The sequence below is a fragment of the Silene latifolia genome, chromosome 9 (genome assembly GCF_048544455.1).
Source record: "Silene latifolia isolate original U9 population chromosome 9, ASM4854445v1, whole genome shotgun sequence".
Taxonomy (NCBI): Eukaryota; Viridiplantae; Streptophyta; class Magnoliopsida; order Caryophyllales; family Caryophyllaceae; genus Silene; species Silene latifolia.
In genome coordinates this window covers 165,978,700-165,994,034 of record NC_133534.1, presented here as the reverse complement: position 1 = coordinate 165,994,034, position 15,335 = coordinate 165,978,700, and positions in this window count along the sequence as shown.

Here is a 15,335-nt window from a genome sequence, read left to right as displayed (position 1 = left end):
TGGGCCTAACAATTGCCCCTTGACATTTTACCCGTGCTAGATCAGGCCAGGGGTGAGGTGTCAATTTTTACCGGGCTGAATAATAAAGAGACTTACACTTAATCAATGACTCTTAGACTCCTAGTTACCGTTGAACACTATAACGGCTAGGTGATGTCATGCTGAGAGTTTTGCAATCCCTAGGGTTTTCACACCGTTATAGATTTTCTATAAATACGGTATTTAGGGCAAGATTATCTTTCACCAAATTTCCTCCACTTTCTTTGCTAAATATTCTTCTGAAATTCTTCTGAAATTCTTCCATACTTCTCAGTAATCCTGTTCTGTTAGTTTGTATTTTCTCAACAATTTCAATCATAATAAATCAAACACTTAAAAACATGGGAGCAAAGAAACGCCCTGCATCCCAGAAAGCTGCTGCTGCTGAGCCTGAACATGTAGACGTCCAGGAAGAAGAAGTGATGGAGATTGATCCTCCTGCTCGTGCTGTGGCTTTTAAGTACCAGGATTCTGTTTTCACTGCCCTTCAATCTTTGGGTCCTTACTTTCCTGAAGAGAACTTGTTGAAAACAAATTATGACAAGATATTAAGGGAGAAGAAAATAATTCCTGAATCGACTGAGGTATGGATTCTCGAGTCTTGTCCGATTAGGGCTAATCGGGTATCACCTGGTTGGTTCTGTATTTTCGAATGGGCATTCAAAGCAGGCTGTAAGTTACCTTTTACTCCCTTAATGATTGACACCATCCGTGCTATGGAAGTGTCACCTTTTCAGATTATGCCGATGGTTTGGAAACTTGTTCATTCCATAGAAAATTTATGTGCTAAACACAATCTTGTGATTACTCTCAATGATATCAAGGCAGTATATCATTTTAAAAATCCTTCTGTTGGTCGTTTTAATTTGAGAATTAAGTCAAAGATGACTCCATTAATTACTAACCTGGATTCTGGAGACGACAAGAGTTGGGCAAAGACTTTCTGTTTATCCGGATGAGACTGCGGGATCGGGCTTTGATTACTCGAGATATCCTCCTTTGGAGAGTGGTAGGTTTCTGTACTTTTAATTTGTAGCTATATTGAATGAGAGTGAGGTATATAAGTCTTACCTGTATATTTTGTTTTTCGTAATGTTTGTAGCTCCGATTGGAATCATGATCCTCTAGATGAAGAGGCTATTGCAAGGATAGATGCTTTCCTTGCCATTCCTGAGGAAGAGAGGACCTGGCCAGCTTGCTTGGGCAGGGAATTGTTGCCCCGGTATATGAAGACCAAGTTGACTGGGGTTAAAGTACCCAAAGGCAAGCCTAGTTCTACTGCTCTTTCCTGTACGTCTTCTGTATGCTTTTATGTTGGCCGTTATCTTCTTGTCGTTCTTTGCTTGATATTCACGTATATTTTTATATATTCAGTATTTAGGTCTTCTCGCTAGGGTGGCTAGCTTTTCGCAAAGGATTTGAAGGTGGGGTGGCTAGGATTCTTTGAACAGTCCAAGAGCCAGGAGGCTAGTGGGAGCGACAAAACGCTTGATATCCTGGTTTCGAGATTCACCTCTTCAAGATCTTCCTGGGTAATTTCACCGGAGATTGTCCAGGCTCGAGTAAAAGAAAGAGGGAAGATGATATCTTGGCAGAGGAGGAAGGAGAGAAACAGCCCATCCCGGCTCAGCCACTCAGGAGTATAAGGCAAGTGCCTGCTAGGATTGATGACATGGATGATGCCCGGGCTCGGATAGATGAGTTTTCTGCAAAGATGAGCGACCAGCTATTGTCTGCTAGTACTCTTGAGTCGTCTACCAGGGTGGTTTCTATTTCGACTTCTCTTGTAACAAGGGTCTGCTTGAACTTGCTTCCCAGGCTAGGGAGGTTAGTTGTAAAGGGATATTTTTAATTTGTTTATGTGCTTTTTGTTTTACCTTGTATTTGGCTAATTGATTTCGTATGTATGTAGGGGTTGGATGCCGGGTCAAGCACGCTTGTCGGCTTAGAGATGCCGGTGCCAGGGTTTCTAGTTTGGAGGAAAAAACTGGATAAAGTTAACCGTGACCGCACACATCCAGGGGTAATGAAGTAGTACTCAATCTCGATTGGCGGCGCTACTAGGAGTCAACCAGGGTCGCTATAGTTTGTGAGGTGGTCTGCGAAAAATGCCGAGAAGGTCAGTCGAGTTGGAGTTGGAGGTCGAGAAGGTGCAATGCAGATCGTTGAGAAAGAATGAGGAGCTTGCTGCTGAAAAGGAATTGGTGGAGGCGAGGTTGGCTGATGCTGCTCAATACTTCTTCGGGAAAGGCCGGGTTGATGCTATGAGAGATCCAGAATCTGACCGGGCTAATTGGAATCCGGACCGGGATGAGATGGCTTTGGACACTCAGTATCTTGATTTGGCCAGTATGGGGCAAGAAGAAGAAGTGGATTCTCCTCCTTCCAAGGCAAAGTCAGGTGATCAGGAAATGGTGGATGGTTGTGAGTCGGTTACTGGCTCAAAAATAGTTTAGTTTTTTCTTTTGGGTTTTGGTCTATCCAGGGGGAATGTCCTTGGAATGAATATTTATTAATTTTTAATTTTGGCCCATCCAGGGGGAATGTCCCTGGAATGGATGGTTATTAGGTAGGACCAATTATTTTGGGTGAATAAATATTTGGTCTTTGTTTTGTTACTTTTTGTGTTTTGACAAGGTACTTTTGTGATGTTGGACATGATGGATCCGCCGATTATTCGATTGGATCGGCCGCAGTTTTAGGCTTTGGATCCGCGCAGATTTTGGCTTGGATCCGCCGATTTTATCTTTGGATCCGCCGTTTTAATGTGTTATGGGTGGGGTTGTTGCTGCCTGGAGGGCTTATGTCCCTTGCCTGCCTGGGAGGGCTTATGACCCATTTATGTCATACTGATCTAGGAATAGATTTTGTATGTTGAGCTCAATATTTAAAGGTTCTGTTTTGCAAATGAATTTTGGATATCGTTGGATATTTGGTGGGGTGGCCCCCAATCTTTAAGATTTGTTTTAAATAAGATGCAATATGTAAAACAAGTGTTGAAGATTTCACTAAGTAAATATGAGGACATAGATAAGTACTTGGGCACATAATTTGAAGAAATCATATATGGCATTTATTCATATAACTGCAAGTATCATACACGTAGTTTTCAGGCATGAAGTGTTTAAAGTAAAAAGTTATACCTGGATTGTGCGATATATTCTACATGTGAAATAGTTTTAAATGTGTAATATTCCAGGCTCTTGGGATCATTTCGCCGTCTAGGGTCTGTAATCTATAAGCTCCCTGGCCGACTATTGAATCAATCAGATAGGGACCTTCCCAGGTTGGGGCCAATTTGCCAGCATTCTTTTCTTTTGTGTTTTGGAAGACTTTCCTGAGGACAAGATCTCCTACCCCGAATACTCGGCTTTGACAGTCTTGTTGTAGCTTCTCGCTACTCTTTGTCGATATCTTTGCTAATCTAATGCTTGCCGCATCTCTTAGCTCTTCTCGTTAAGTCCAGGCTATCCTCCATTAGAGGTATATTGTTTGTTGTTGTGTTCAGGCTACATCCGGTGATGGAATGTCCACCTCGGCCGGGATTATCGCTTCACATCCATAGACCAAGGAGTAGGGGTTTGGCCGGTGGATGTTTTAGGCGTGGTTTCGGCCCAAAGGACCTGGGGAGCTCTTCACCCATCTACCTTTTCTTCTTTCCAGCTTTTTCTTTATGCAGTTGATTACCACTTTATTACCGGATTCTCATTTCGACCGTTTGCTTTTGGATATCCTGGTGTGGATGTTACCAGATTGATGTTCCATTGAGCACGAGTAAGGTCATTTTTTTTCCCACAAATTGTGTGCCATTGTCGCATATTATTTCAGAGGGGATGCCATATCTACATATGATGTTGTGTTTGATGAATGCTATGACATCCTTTTCCTTGACTTGCCTGTATGATTCAGCTTCTATCAGCTTGGAGAAGTAATCAGTCATTGCTAGCATGAAAACTTTCTGTCCGGGTGCTTGAGGTAGTTTTCCTACTATATCCATGCCCCACTTCATAAATGGCCATGGTGCGGATATGGAATGTAGTTCTTCGGGATGGTCGATGGATATATGGTCCATGAATCTGACAAGCTTTGCATTTAGAGCTAAAATCCAGGCAATCGGCTCTCAAGGTGGGCCAATAATATCCTGTTCTGAGTACTTTGCTTGCCAGGCTTCTTCCACCTTTGTGATTTCCACAGTATCCTTCATGGATTTCAGACAATATTTGTTCAGCTTCCTGTGGTTCCAGGCATCTGAGGTATGGCCCAGCCTGCGATTTCTTACAAAGCACGTTGTCAATAATAGTATATGAAGCAGCTTTTATTTTTAGTGCTCTGGCATCTTGCTTATTTAAGGGAAGGGTTCCCTGTTGTAGCCAGTCATAGTAAGGTTTTGTCCAAGAATTAGCAATGTAGATTGGGAAACTTTCATCTTGTTTATTTATTGCAGGTTCTAATAGATGCACGATGGGTATTTTGTCAAAGTCAAGGGGACTAAAGTTGGATCCTAGGCCGGCTAAGGCATCGGCCTGGGTATTCAAATCCCTGGGTATTTGATCAATATTAAAATTTCTAAATTTTTCTTTTAAAATTCGGACAACGTCTAGATAAAGTATCATTTTGGAGTCTTTTGCAGTATATATTCCATTTACTTGGTTGGAGATAAGAAGGGAATCAGTGCGTACCTTTAGGTTTTGCACACCGAGGTCAATACATACCTTTAATCCGGCTATCAGGGCTTCATATTCTGCCTCATTGTTGGTGGCTTCAAATGCGCAGCTAATAGCTTGTGCTATCTTATCCCCCTGTGGCGATTTTAGTACTAACCCCAGTCCTGTGCCCCTCATGTTGGCTGCACCATCGATGAATAGGGTCCATTCTAGGTCTGTTTGATCGCTGGTCAGTTTATTTACTTCCTTTATTAGGTCGGGTTCTAGGGTCGGACTAAAATCAGCCACAAAATCAGCCAATGCTTGTGATTTAATTGCTGTCCTTGGTTCAAATGTTATATTGTATGTGCTTAGCTGGACTGACCATTTGCACATTCGTCCGGACAATTCAGGTTTCCTAAGTACAGACTTGATAGGAAGATTGGTTTTGACTATTATTGGGTGACTTTCAAAATATGGTCTTAATTTTGTGCAACTCATAATTAAAGCTAAAACATATTTTTCAAGTAAGCCATACCCGATCTCTCGCATCCAAAGTAGACTTTTACTTACATAGTAGACGGGGTGTTGTTGTCCGTCTGCTTCTTTGACCAGGATCGCACCGATAGCGAGTTTCTGTGGATCGATGTGTATACTTGTCGGGGTTCATCTTTGATCGGTTTTTGCATGCAAGGGGGAGAGGATAGGTATATCTTCAAGTCTTCAAAGGCAAACTGATGATCGGGGTCCATTGGAAGTCCTTGTTTTTCCTTAGCAGTTATAAAATGATATGCATCTTTCGATGATCTTGAAATGAACCTGTTCGGGTCGTTATCCTTCCATCACTTTTGTATGTCTTTGACTGTCTTTGGTGGTTCTAGCTCCAGGATAGCTTTGATCTGTTCAGGGCTGGCTTCTATTCCTCTCTTTGTCACCGTGTAGCCCAAGAATTTGCCTCGCCGAGACTCAAGTGGCATTTTTGTGGATTGAGCTTCATATTGAATTTTTCCAGTATTTGAAAGGCCACTTCCAGGTCTTTGACGTGGTCTTCTCGCCTTTTTGATTTGACTACCATGTCATCTATGTAGACTTCCATGGTGTCTCCTATCTGATCTTTGAACATCATGTTGACTAGCCTTTGGTAGGTTGCACCTGCATTTTTAATCCAAAGGGCATAGCAAAGATAACAATATATACCTCTTTCGGTGATGAAAGTCGTGCTTTCCTGGTCTCATTGGATGCATTTTTATTTGATTGAACATTTGGAGGCATCCATGAATGTCAACATTTCGTGGCTGCGGTGGTGGCATCTACCATTGCATCGATGTGTGGTAGGGGAAATGGATCTTTTGGGCAGGCTTTGTTTAAGTCGGTGTAATCTCACAGACTCTCCATTGGCCATTTTTCTTTTGGACAACTACCACGTTTTGCAGCCAGTCAGGGTACATTACTTCCCCGATCATTCCCATGTCCGTAGCTTGTCAACTTCTTGGTTGATGTTTTCATGCCTCTCTGCAAAGCAAATTTTCTTTTTTTTTGTGCAGGCTTAAAAGATTTGTCAATGTTCAACTTATGAGTAATAACATCAGCATCTATACCAGTCATATCAAAATGTGACCAAGCAAAACAAGACATTTTAGTTTTGAGAAAGCTGACCAGATTTGGTCTGATTGAGTCGGGTGCATCTGACCCTACAAGTACTTTCCTGTCAGGGAATTCTGGATCTAATGTGACTTCTCCTGTTTCCATCTGTGTTTGTGCTATAAATTCTTCCCTGACAGGTGACTTTAATTGCTATGCAAGGGTCTTACCTGACTTTGAGGGTTTCAAAGCCTGAGTGTAACATTCCTGAGCCGTCCTTTGTTCTCCTCTGATGGTGGTTATCCCCCATTCTGTTGGAATTTTTACGCATTGATGGTATGTTGATGGGATTGCTTTCACATTGTGGATCCATGGTCCGCCTGCAATTACATTATACGAGGATAGGCAATCCATTACTCCAAATCTCTCATATGAAGCCACGCCTTCCACATAGGTAGGCAAGCTGATTTCTCCCAAGGTGTTTTTTGTTTCTCCACTGAATCCAACCAGGACGCTGGATTTTTTGATGATCTTCCCTTCGTCTATCTTCATAGCTTTAAGGACGTCAAGCATCACCGGTTGATTGAGTCGCTCTCCGTCTATCGGGATTCTTGACACCTTTCTTTGCACCGATTTGCATGGTGATTACCATTTTGTCATGGTGTAGATCCGATATTCCTTGCAAACCGAGTCATCAAAGGTAATAGCAGGCAATGACTTTGGCCTGGGAGGAGGTTGGAGTCTGGATTCCCTGGATATTCTTTTGGCGGCCGAGTGGTGGGTCCACTGATTTCGATCCTCCATTTATGAATTTGACTTCATAGATGGGAGGAGGAGGAGGAGGGTCTCTCTTGTTTTGTCCTTCATCTTTGTTCTTTGGTCTTTGGATTATGTCTTTCAAGTAGCCTTTCTTTAGGAGATATGCCACTGTTTCGAGTTGGATGCATTCTTCCGTTGTGTGTCCGATATCCCGATGGAAGTCACACCATCTTGTTGGATCTTTCCTGGGGTTATCGGATTTCTTTGGCCATCTGACCGTATCTCCCAGGTTTTCCAGGCGTTTGATTAATCTTGCAGTATTAATAGAGAAGTTATATTCGGGAATAGTTGGAAGGCTAGAAAGGTTACCTTTATATTCTTGTGCCATATTGACTTCGGATCGTTCGTGCCTAGAATAGGGTGCCGATCCGGGATTGCCTCCTTTTCGGTAGGAACTTTTCTGTTGGTGTGTCCATAGCCTTGCTTTCCTCCGGATGAGTTCGTCCTGAAATTGAGATCTTCTTCTAATCTGACATGCTCTAAGGCGATGGATTGAACAGTGGCAAAGGTTGGACATGCTTTCTTGGTCGATCTCGCATAGATGTCATCACAAGGGACTCCTTGCCTCGAATGCTTCTCTGCTTTGTTTCTTCATCACATCCGGGAATGGCCACCTTTTCTTTGACAATCTGGCCAGGAATTCTTTGAGAGATTCTTGGGAAGTTGTTTTACCCCGAGCAGTTCGGGTCTCTTGGCCATATCTCTGCTGCTTGCGAATTGTTGATTGAAGGCATTGATCAATTCTGCAAAATTCTTGATACCTCCATTTGGTAGATTGATGAACCACTGTAATGCTTCTCCGGTCAGGGTTGTGACAAAGCCTTTGCACATGCAGACTTGCCTGAGTTCACTGGGTATTGAGGCAGCCAACATTTTTTGTTTGAATATGGCAACATGATTTTGTGAATCGGAGGTTCCATCATAAGTTCTCATGGATGGGACAGTAAATTTCTTGGGAAGATCAATCTTTGCAATTTCATCTGCAAAAGGTGAATCCGCAAAGCTGTCAACTTCTACTTCAGTCACAGGGTCTGGCACCCCGGGTATATTTTCTATTTTGTTGTGGTGTTTTTGAATTTCCTGAAGCATAGCCATCATTATTGCTGCTTCAGTTTTGTTTGTCTCATTGTCGGGAATGGTTGGAGTGCCGGATAAGGTATCCTTCTCCGGGGTTCCAAAATTAGAGAAGTCTATGTTTTTGATAATGGATGAAAATGGAGTTCCTGGTTCGAATCTGGTCCTGGAACTCGAAGCCTGATTTTCCAATTTCTTTTTCAGGCTAGATTCAGATTCCTTCACCTATTGATTTGCCTTTACCGAGTGCCTTCTCTTGGATTGTTTCCAATTCTTTGATCTTGGCAGGGGGTACTGCTAATTGTTGTTCTGCGGTAAGTTCTACCATTTTTGTGTGTGAATATCAAATGAGAGATGATAAGGAGAATTTTATTGGTTGATGAACTAGATGCCCCACGGTGGGCGCCAATTGTTTTAGCAGGATTTTACTGGAAGGAATCCGGCTTGATAATATAGTGATCAGGGTATCTAGTTCTATATATCTGGAATAATATGAGTAAATAACAAGGGAAGAATTAAGTATAAGGAATAACGTTTTTTATTATCTTATAAGCCGAGTACAATATTGTATGTAAATCTGAATATTCAAGAGTAGAAAGAGATAAGATGTAAATATAATTGACTAAAAATTGAATACCATTACAATTGCTTAGATTCTGCTATTTATAGTTCTCTACCGTCCTCCCAACGTTACAATGAATAACGTTATAAATGAATAACGTTCTCCCCAAAGGTAGGAGTTGTTTCCGGATTAATAGGGCATGTCCCCTATTAATCCGCTTGACTTATTCTTCTTTTAACGAACCTTGGGCTCTTTCTCTTCTTTCCGTCCAAATTCATAATTAATAGAGTCTTTTGGTTGGACTTGGTCTTCCTTGAATATAGGACACGGTTATTTGACTTGTACAACTTGTATTTCTTGTTTATCTCCTCAATCCAGGCTACTTTAATAATTTGCCAAGCTGTTCTATACTGATCATCAAGCTTCTCTTCCAGGATTTAGTAGCCTGCCTACCATAATATTCTTCAACAGCTAAATAATAGTTAGATTTGTCCGGTTTTCGCATTCTTCAGTCAGCCTTGTAAGGTCAAGCCAGGTTATGGTCAGGCCAGGCAAATCTGGGCCTAACAATAGGGTATCTCAAATGTCTCAAGGATAGGCTCCTCAAGCAGGGTGATATTACAAGTCCATCCGTTAGGCTCATCATCATTGTTGCTATCTTCATACGAATCATAAATGGGGGCTTCATTTTTCTTCATTATTTCTTCTTACAACATCTCAACACTCACATCAAAAGACACACCCTCGTACTCACAAAGGTTCAGAGTATTTGGCTTACTCAACCTCAAATCTTCCTCATCAAACACAACACTTTCATACTCACAAGAGCTCAAGAAGATTGGCTCTTCCCATTTTTCATTCTCCATGTTGAAAGTTACTACTTCAAATTCACATTCATGATCAATGTCCAAAGAACGGTGTGGGGTGGTTGCTTGGGATTCTTTCAATCGGGTAATTTGAATCTCCAATTCCTCACCTTGGGCAACAATGCCTTGAAGAACATTGTCCCTCTTTTGGCTCTCCTCTAGCATTTGTTTGAAGAAGTTTTGTTGATCTCCCATCATTTGGAGAATCATATTTTGAATGGGTTCATTTTATTGTTGTGGGTAGGTGTGAAAGTGGTCGTATTGTGGCAATTGAAGCTCATTATGAAGTGGGTATTGGGCGGGTGGTTGTTGTGGATATTGGATGTGGTGATTTTGATGGGAAAATTTGGGGTAGTGGTTAGAATTTTCATTGTACAAATAATAAGGTAGGTTTGTGTTGACTTGCTTCTCAAACTCCCCATACCTATAGTCATACTCAAAAGATCCAACATATACTCCATAAGTCAAGTCTTGAGCCATAATAGCTAAGACAAGGAGACAATTACAAGCATGGAAACTACACAAACACGGTAAGAACAATCCTTGAGGAACATGTTCCTCAAGGTGAGAGAAAAATCAAAATAGACAAACAAGTAAGAACATAATCACATAGCACCATCCCCGGCAACGGCACCATTTTGATGTGAAGTGATGTCGTCGGGTCTCCCAAACAAACACATTTATAATACTCAACAAACTACTAGTTAGCGGTAAGTCGAGGTCGATCCATGGGACGGTGTGCTTTGGGTTCTAAGTCTATCTATCTCAATTTATGCTAGTGTCACAATTTATTTTGGTTTGTAGTTGTGTTCTAGACTAATGAAAGCAATAATGTAAACAAACAATAAAGCAAATAAAGGTGTAAACAAGTATTAAAGAGGACTAGGATATCATGGGGTCATAGGGGATTCATGGTGTTGATCATACAAACATGTTTACAAAGTTGCAAGCAATTAATGTTGTGGAGGAACCAAGTTGGTTTATGTCTTACGGTTCATAGGAAGAGTTGGGTCTCGGAGCCGAATCAATTAGATTGTACAACACCTATAAGTCGACTTACTTTCCTCCTATTCAACTTCTATGCATAGTCTAACAAGAGTCAAGTTGGTTTATATCTTACAAGTGAAGTTGAGTAGATAAGAGATGGGTAAAAATGCAAGGATTCATAGGCTTAGCATTTCATCAAACATAACATGTGCATAAAGTTGACATCACAACAAGCAAGCAAATTAATTATGTGAACATATTAGATTAAGCATGACTAACCTCATGTTGGTTTCCCTTAATTACCCACTAATCCTAGCTAAGAGACTACTCACTCATTATCAAGTTTAACAAGCTAACAAGGTTGTCAATCATATTAACAAGGTAAAACATGATGAATAAGTAAGAAAGATTAACAATAATTAAAACAAAGATTGAGAGAATTATATCTACGGGGATTCCAAAATAATAATTGTAACACCCGCGAATTTTCCATTTTGGCAAATATAATTTAATTAACCGTTCTATTGTCTTATTTATATTTTAATTATTTAATTTAATTAATTTCATTATTAAACATGATTTTTATAAATATTATATTTTTAAAGCTTAAGTTATACAAAATAAATATTTTGGTCGGACAATAATAATAATAATAATAATAATAATAATATTTCCCGTCTTGAGTTGTAGTGGGCTTGAGACGTCATTTCTAGTAGAAACCGACTCAATTTGAGTTGTTGGGCTTGTTACAACTTATGGGCCTTTTCTCCTTCTCTTTTCTTTTCATAAAACCCTCACCTAACACCTCACAACTTCATCTCCCTCATTCTAATTTCTGAAATTTCCCCAACAACTACTCCACCATTGTTAACCCTTTTCTCTCAACCCTAAAATCACCATAACTTGCTCAATTCTTATCCAAACTAAGTGATTTTCGCGCCTATCTCTTCCTCTCATCGCCCTCCTTCTTTCTAGGTAAGAAAAGATCCGACTTTCCTCCATTATTGGGGCTGTCGACCCATCCTCTCTATGGTACCCTTTTTCTAGTTTCGATTTTTAGTCTTATTTTGTGTTTTCTTATGTTTAGGAGAAAGGTTAGTTGGCCCGGAAGTGGATTCTTGCTTGTGAGACGATTACATTAGAGATTAAGAGCAAAAAGGTAACGGTGATGGGTTACTCGACATTATGTCAAATTTGTGTGTTTATATTTTGTAGTTTGTTCATATGTATGTTAAAGTTTGAATCTTTTCTTGTTTCACATGGATGTTGTTGAATGAGTTTGTATGAACAACCATCTCATGGTTGGTTGAAGAGTTTTAAGCATGTTGTTACATTGATTTTCAATTGGGTAAAGTTGGGATGTTTGGATGAATTAATTGTTTGATTTTGGGTCAAAATCTTGTGCTTGAATCCATCAAGATGTGTGATAATTACATTCTTGTGGTTTCTATTAGGTATTATTGTGTTAACATGTATATTTAAGAGGATTTTGGGATAAAAAAATTGGTAGAAATCGACTTTCGGAAAGGGTAGGAATTTGTCGTGCAAACAGTCCGGTGGCAGGGGAAAACCGCAGGCTCCGGCACCCACCGCAGGCTCCGGCCACTATCGCAGGCTGCGGTTTAAGCCTGACCAGTTTTCGTAAAATGGCCATAACTTCTTCGTTACTTGTTTGTTTGAGGCTTATGACCTACCGTTAGAACCGTACGAGGATAAGCTATCACCTCCAACTGGTTTCACCTCATTATCATGTATAGAACTCAAGTTATGACCGTTTGAAGTTGACCCTTGTTGTAGTCGAGTACTAAACTTGTTGTTATAGATTGGGTTTTGAGTTTCTTGTTGGGTATGCATCTTAACTTTGGTTCTAATGCTTGTGTATGATGTGTTGGGACTCTTTTATCATGGGAGTACTTGATATTTGTTATACTCTTATACTTATACATGCTTCACATGAATTGTTTACGTTATGTTTGTGCAATCATTGTTACTCGTATTTGTGACCGGAGTGTGACGGTTGACATTGTGTGACTACTCGACATTCCTTATTTATTTGCCCTCGGACATTGGGTCACGATTATGTGCCATTGTTTCCGAGTTGGGCTATCTTCCTTCCGCCTCTTCGGACCTTGGGGTACGGATAGGTACCATGGTTCCGATTTGGGGTTACTCGACCTTGGGGCACGGCTAGGTGTCATGGATCGAGTCTTGGATACAATTTGGGATTGTATGTCGAATCGGGTGTCGTCCATCCCGAGAGTCCGCCAGATTTAGACTAGGACCGTATTATGATCGTCGTCCTACCAGGAGGTTGGAGTCTAGGGGTTTGTCTTGTTTTGAGTCAATCCTTTGTAAATGTCTTGCTTGTTACGGTCATTGGTGTGTTCTTATATACGAGAGTGCACGTCTTCTATAACTATTTGTGAGAGTCTTGGTCCTATCGGATACTAGTGGTGAGATGCAAGCCCCTAGTTGCGATATGATCGCCGGGATTGATGTTCCCATCCGTTCTTATGGTGAGATGTAAGCCATAAGTATGAATGTGACATTAGTAGCCACGTCCCGTGCTATGGTTGTTAAGAGGTTTTCAAAGGAATGGCTATTGGTTTCCATCCATGTATTTTCTATTCAATTGATCCGTTGTTTACCTTCTTCATATGATTCGATGCCTAATCTCATATCCATGTTTTGGTTACCTTGAATGCATGTTTAATATAATGTACCATGCCTATCTCATTAAGAATGCAATATGCCTATCTCGTTATGATTATCGTTATATTCCCTTGTCCATATCATTCAAGTATGATGCATGATCAATATGTTTAATTAAGTTCTTGCTTATGTGCATTTTGACATATTGTGGCTGGGAGAACCCTGAGTTACTCCCCACTGATTGTGGCGTTCATGTTTACATGAATGACAGGTTTTGTGATGCAGATTATGGGGAAGACGTGTGAGCTAGCGAGAACGTTGACCCTTGGACCTTAGTTATAGGTTGCTTAGACTCACCTATCGTTAGACTTGTGTTTATTCGTGGGATATCTTTTCCCCAACGCACTTGTTTTAAATTGTAAAACTTAATTACCGTTCTTTTCATTTTTGTTTGATCGCTTATGGTGGATTTCGCACTTTAAGCTTTTAAAAAAGGTTTTAAAAATCTCGTATTTTCCGCTTTAATTTTGATGCCCTATCGAGGGGTGTCACAGTTGGTATCAGAGCATAAGTTGCTCCCGACGCACACACGTGTACCCCGAATTTAAATTAAACTTGACCTTGAATAATGAATGAGAGATGGGTAGACTTAAGGACCTAAGTTGGTAGTCTGTAGTGTGGTTGCTCTTTGTTAGGTTCTAACATGTTTGTTGATTGTCCTTTAATAATTTTTGTGCCCTTGGATCAATGACCGTGAGCTTACCTACGTGGAGATCAAGACTTGACGCCTTTTTGCCGAGAATTGAAGAATTGTTGGACTTTTGAAGAATGCTTCTTCTTCCTTGAAGATATTCCTCATTCGTGTGTACCTTGCCTTGTTCTTTCATTTCTTGATGCTTATTTCCTCTTCTAAACTTTCTTTTCTCTTTTCCTTGGAAGCTACTCTTGTACCCTCCTAACTTGTCCTTTGTTCCTTGCTTATCCTCCCTTAACGCCCTTTTGATAGTACTCTTTCTTTTGCTTTACCTTGGAAGCTAGTTAGTACTCACCCGACCTATCTTTCGTTTTTGTTTCTCCTTCCATAACATCTCGCATATAGATCTCTTTCTCTTGAAGAGTATCTCTACCTTCTCTGAGATTCCTTCCTCCCTTAGAATGCCTTGTCATATTCCCTTGTCTTTGTGCTATATACCTATCATAACTCTTCTCATATATCTTGAGAGTTGTCTTTGTACCTTTTCTTCTTATAATACCCCTCATGGACACCTTCATCTTTGTCTTATGGAATGTTAACCTTGGTTGAGAATTTTGGCTTTGTGGAGTTAGTTTGTGATGGATTCCTAACCCTCGCCTTGAAGTTTGTTTTGTTAGAGAGGCTTTGCCAATGTGGTAAGACATACCTTGAGGTTTCTTAGACCTAGTTGCTTGTCATGAACTGAGTGTGGTCGATTAGTTGAATTATTTGGGTCGTAAAGTGTGAGTTGCATGTGTTACTAAGGTTATAGAACTTGGCTTTGTTGTTTATGGTTGAGATTTGAAAGGCTTGGGAAGTATAGTGAGACATGTCTTGGGATACTAGTGCCTAGTACTTGACTTATAATGGCTGAAATTGAGTGGTGGAATTGGAGAGGTAAGATTGAATGAGTAGGTCGAGTTAGGATAGGCTTTCGTAATCACTTGGATATGAGGGTTTGATAATGTACACGGGACCATGAGAAATGCTAATTGTGGGATTATTGGTTTGTCTAAGTGAGTGATCTTGATTACTACTTGAGGTTGGTATGAGAGTGAGACTATGCTACATTATTGGGGGGTCTTAGCGCTTGTTTTAGTAGCTAGAAAGGATAATAGTATGGTTGATGCCAAATGTTAAGTTGAGGAACATAGTTTCAATTTACGGAGTTAGAATGTGGGAACATAAGGTGGTAAAGTCTTGTTACAACTAAGACCTTGTTTCTTGAGAACTCGATGGTAGGTTTTGTTCTATGATACTGGATTTGAAAGAAAATACTTTGGGATGCTGATGACCGTAACGGATTGGTAATGTGATTCGATAGTAGTTGGCTCATGAGAGTTCTTGAGTTGAGAGAGACTTAGCATTGAGAAGTATTT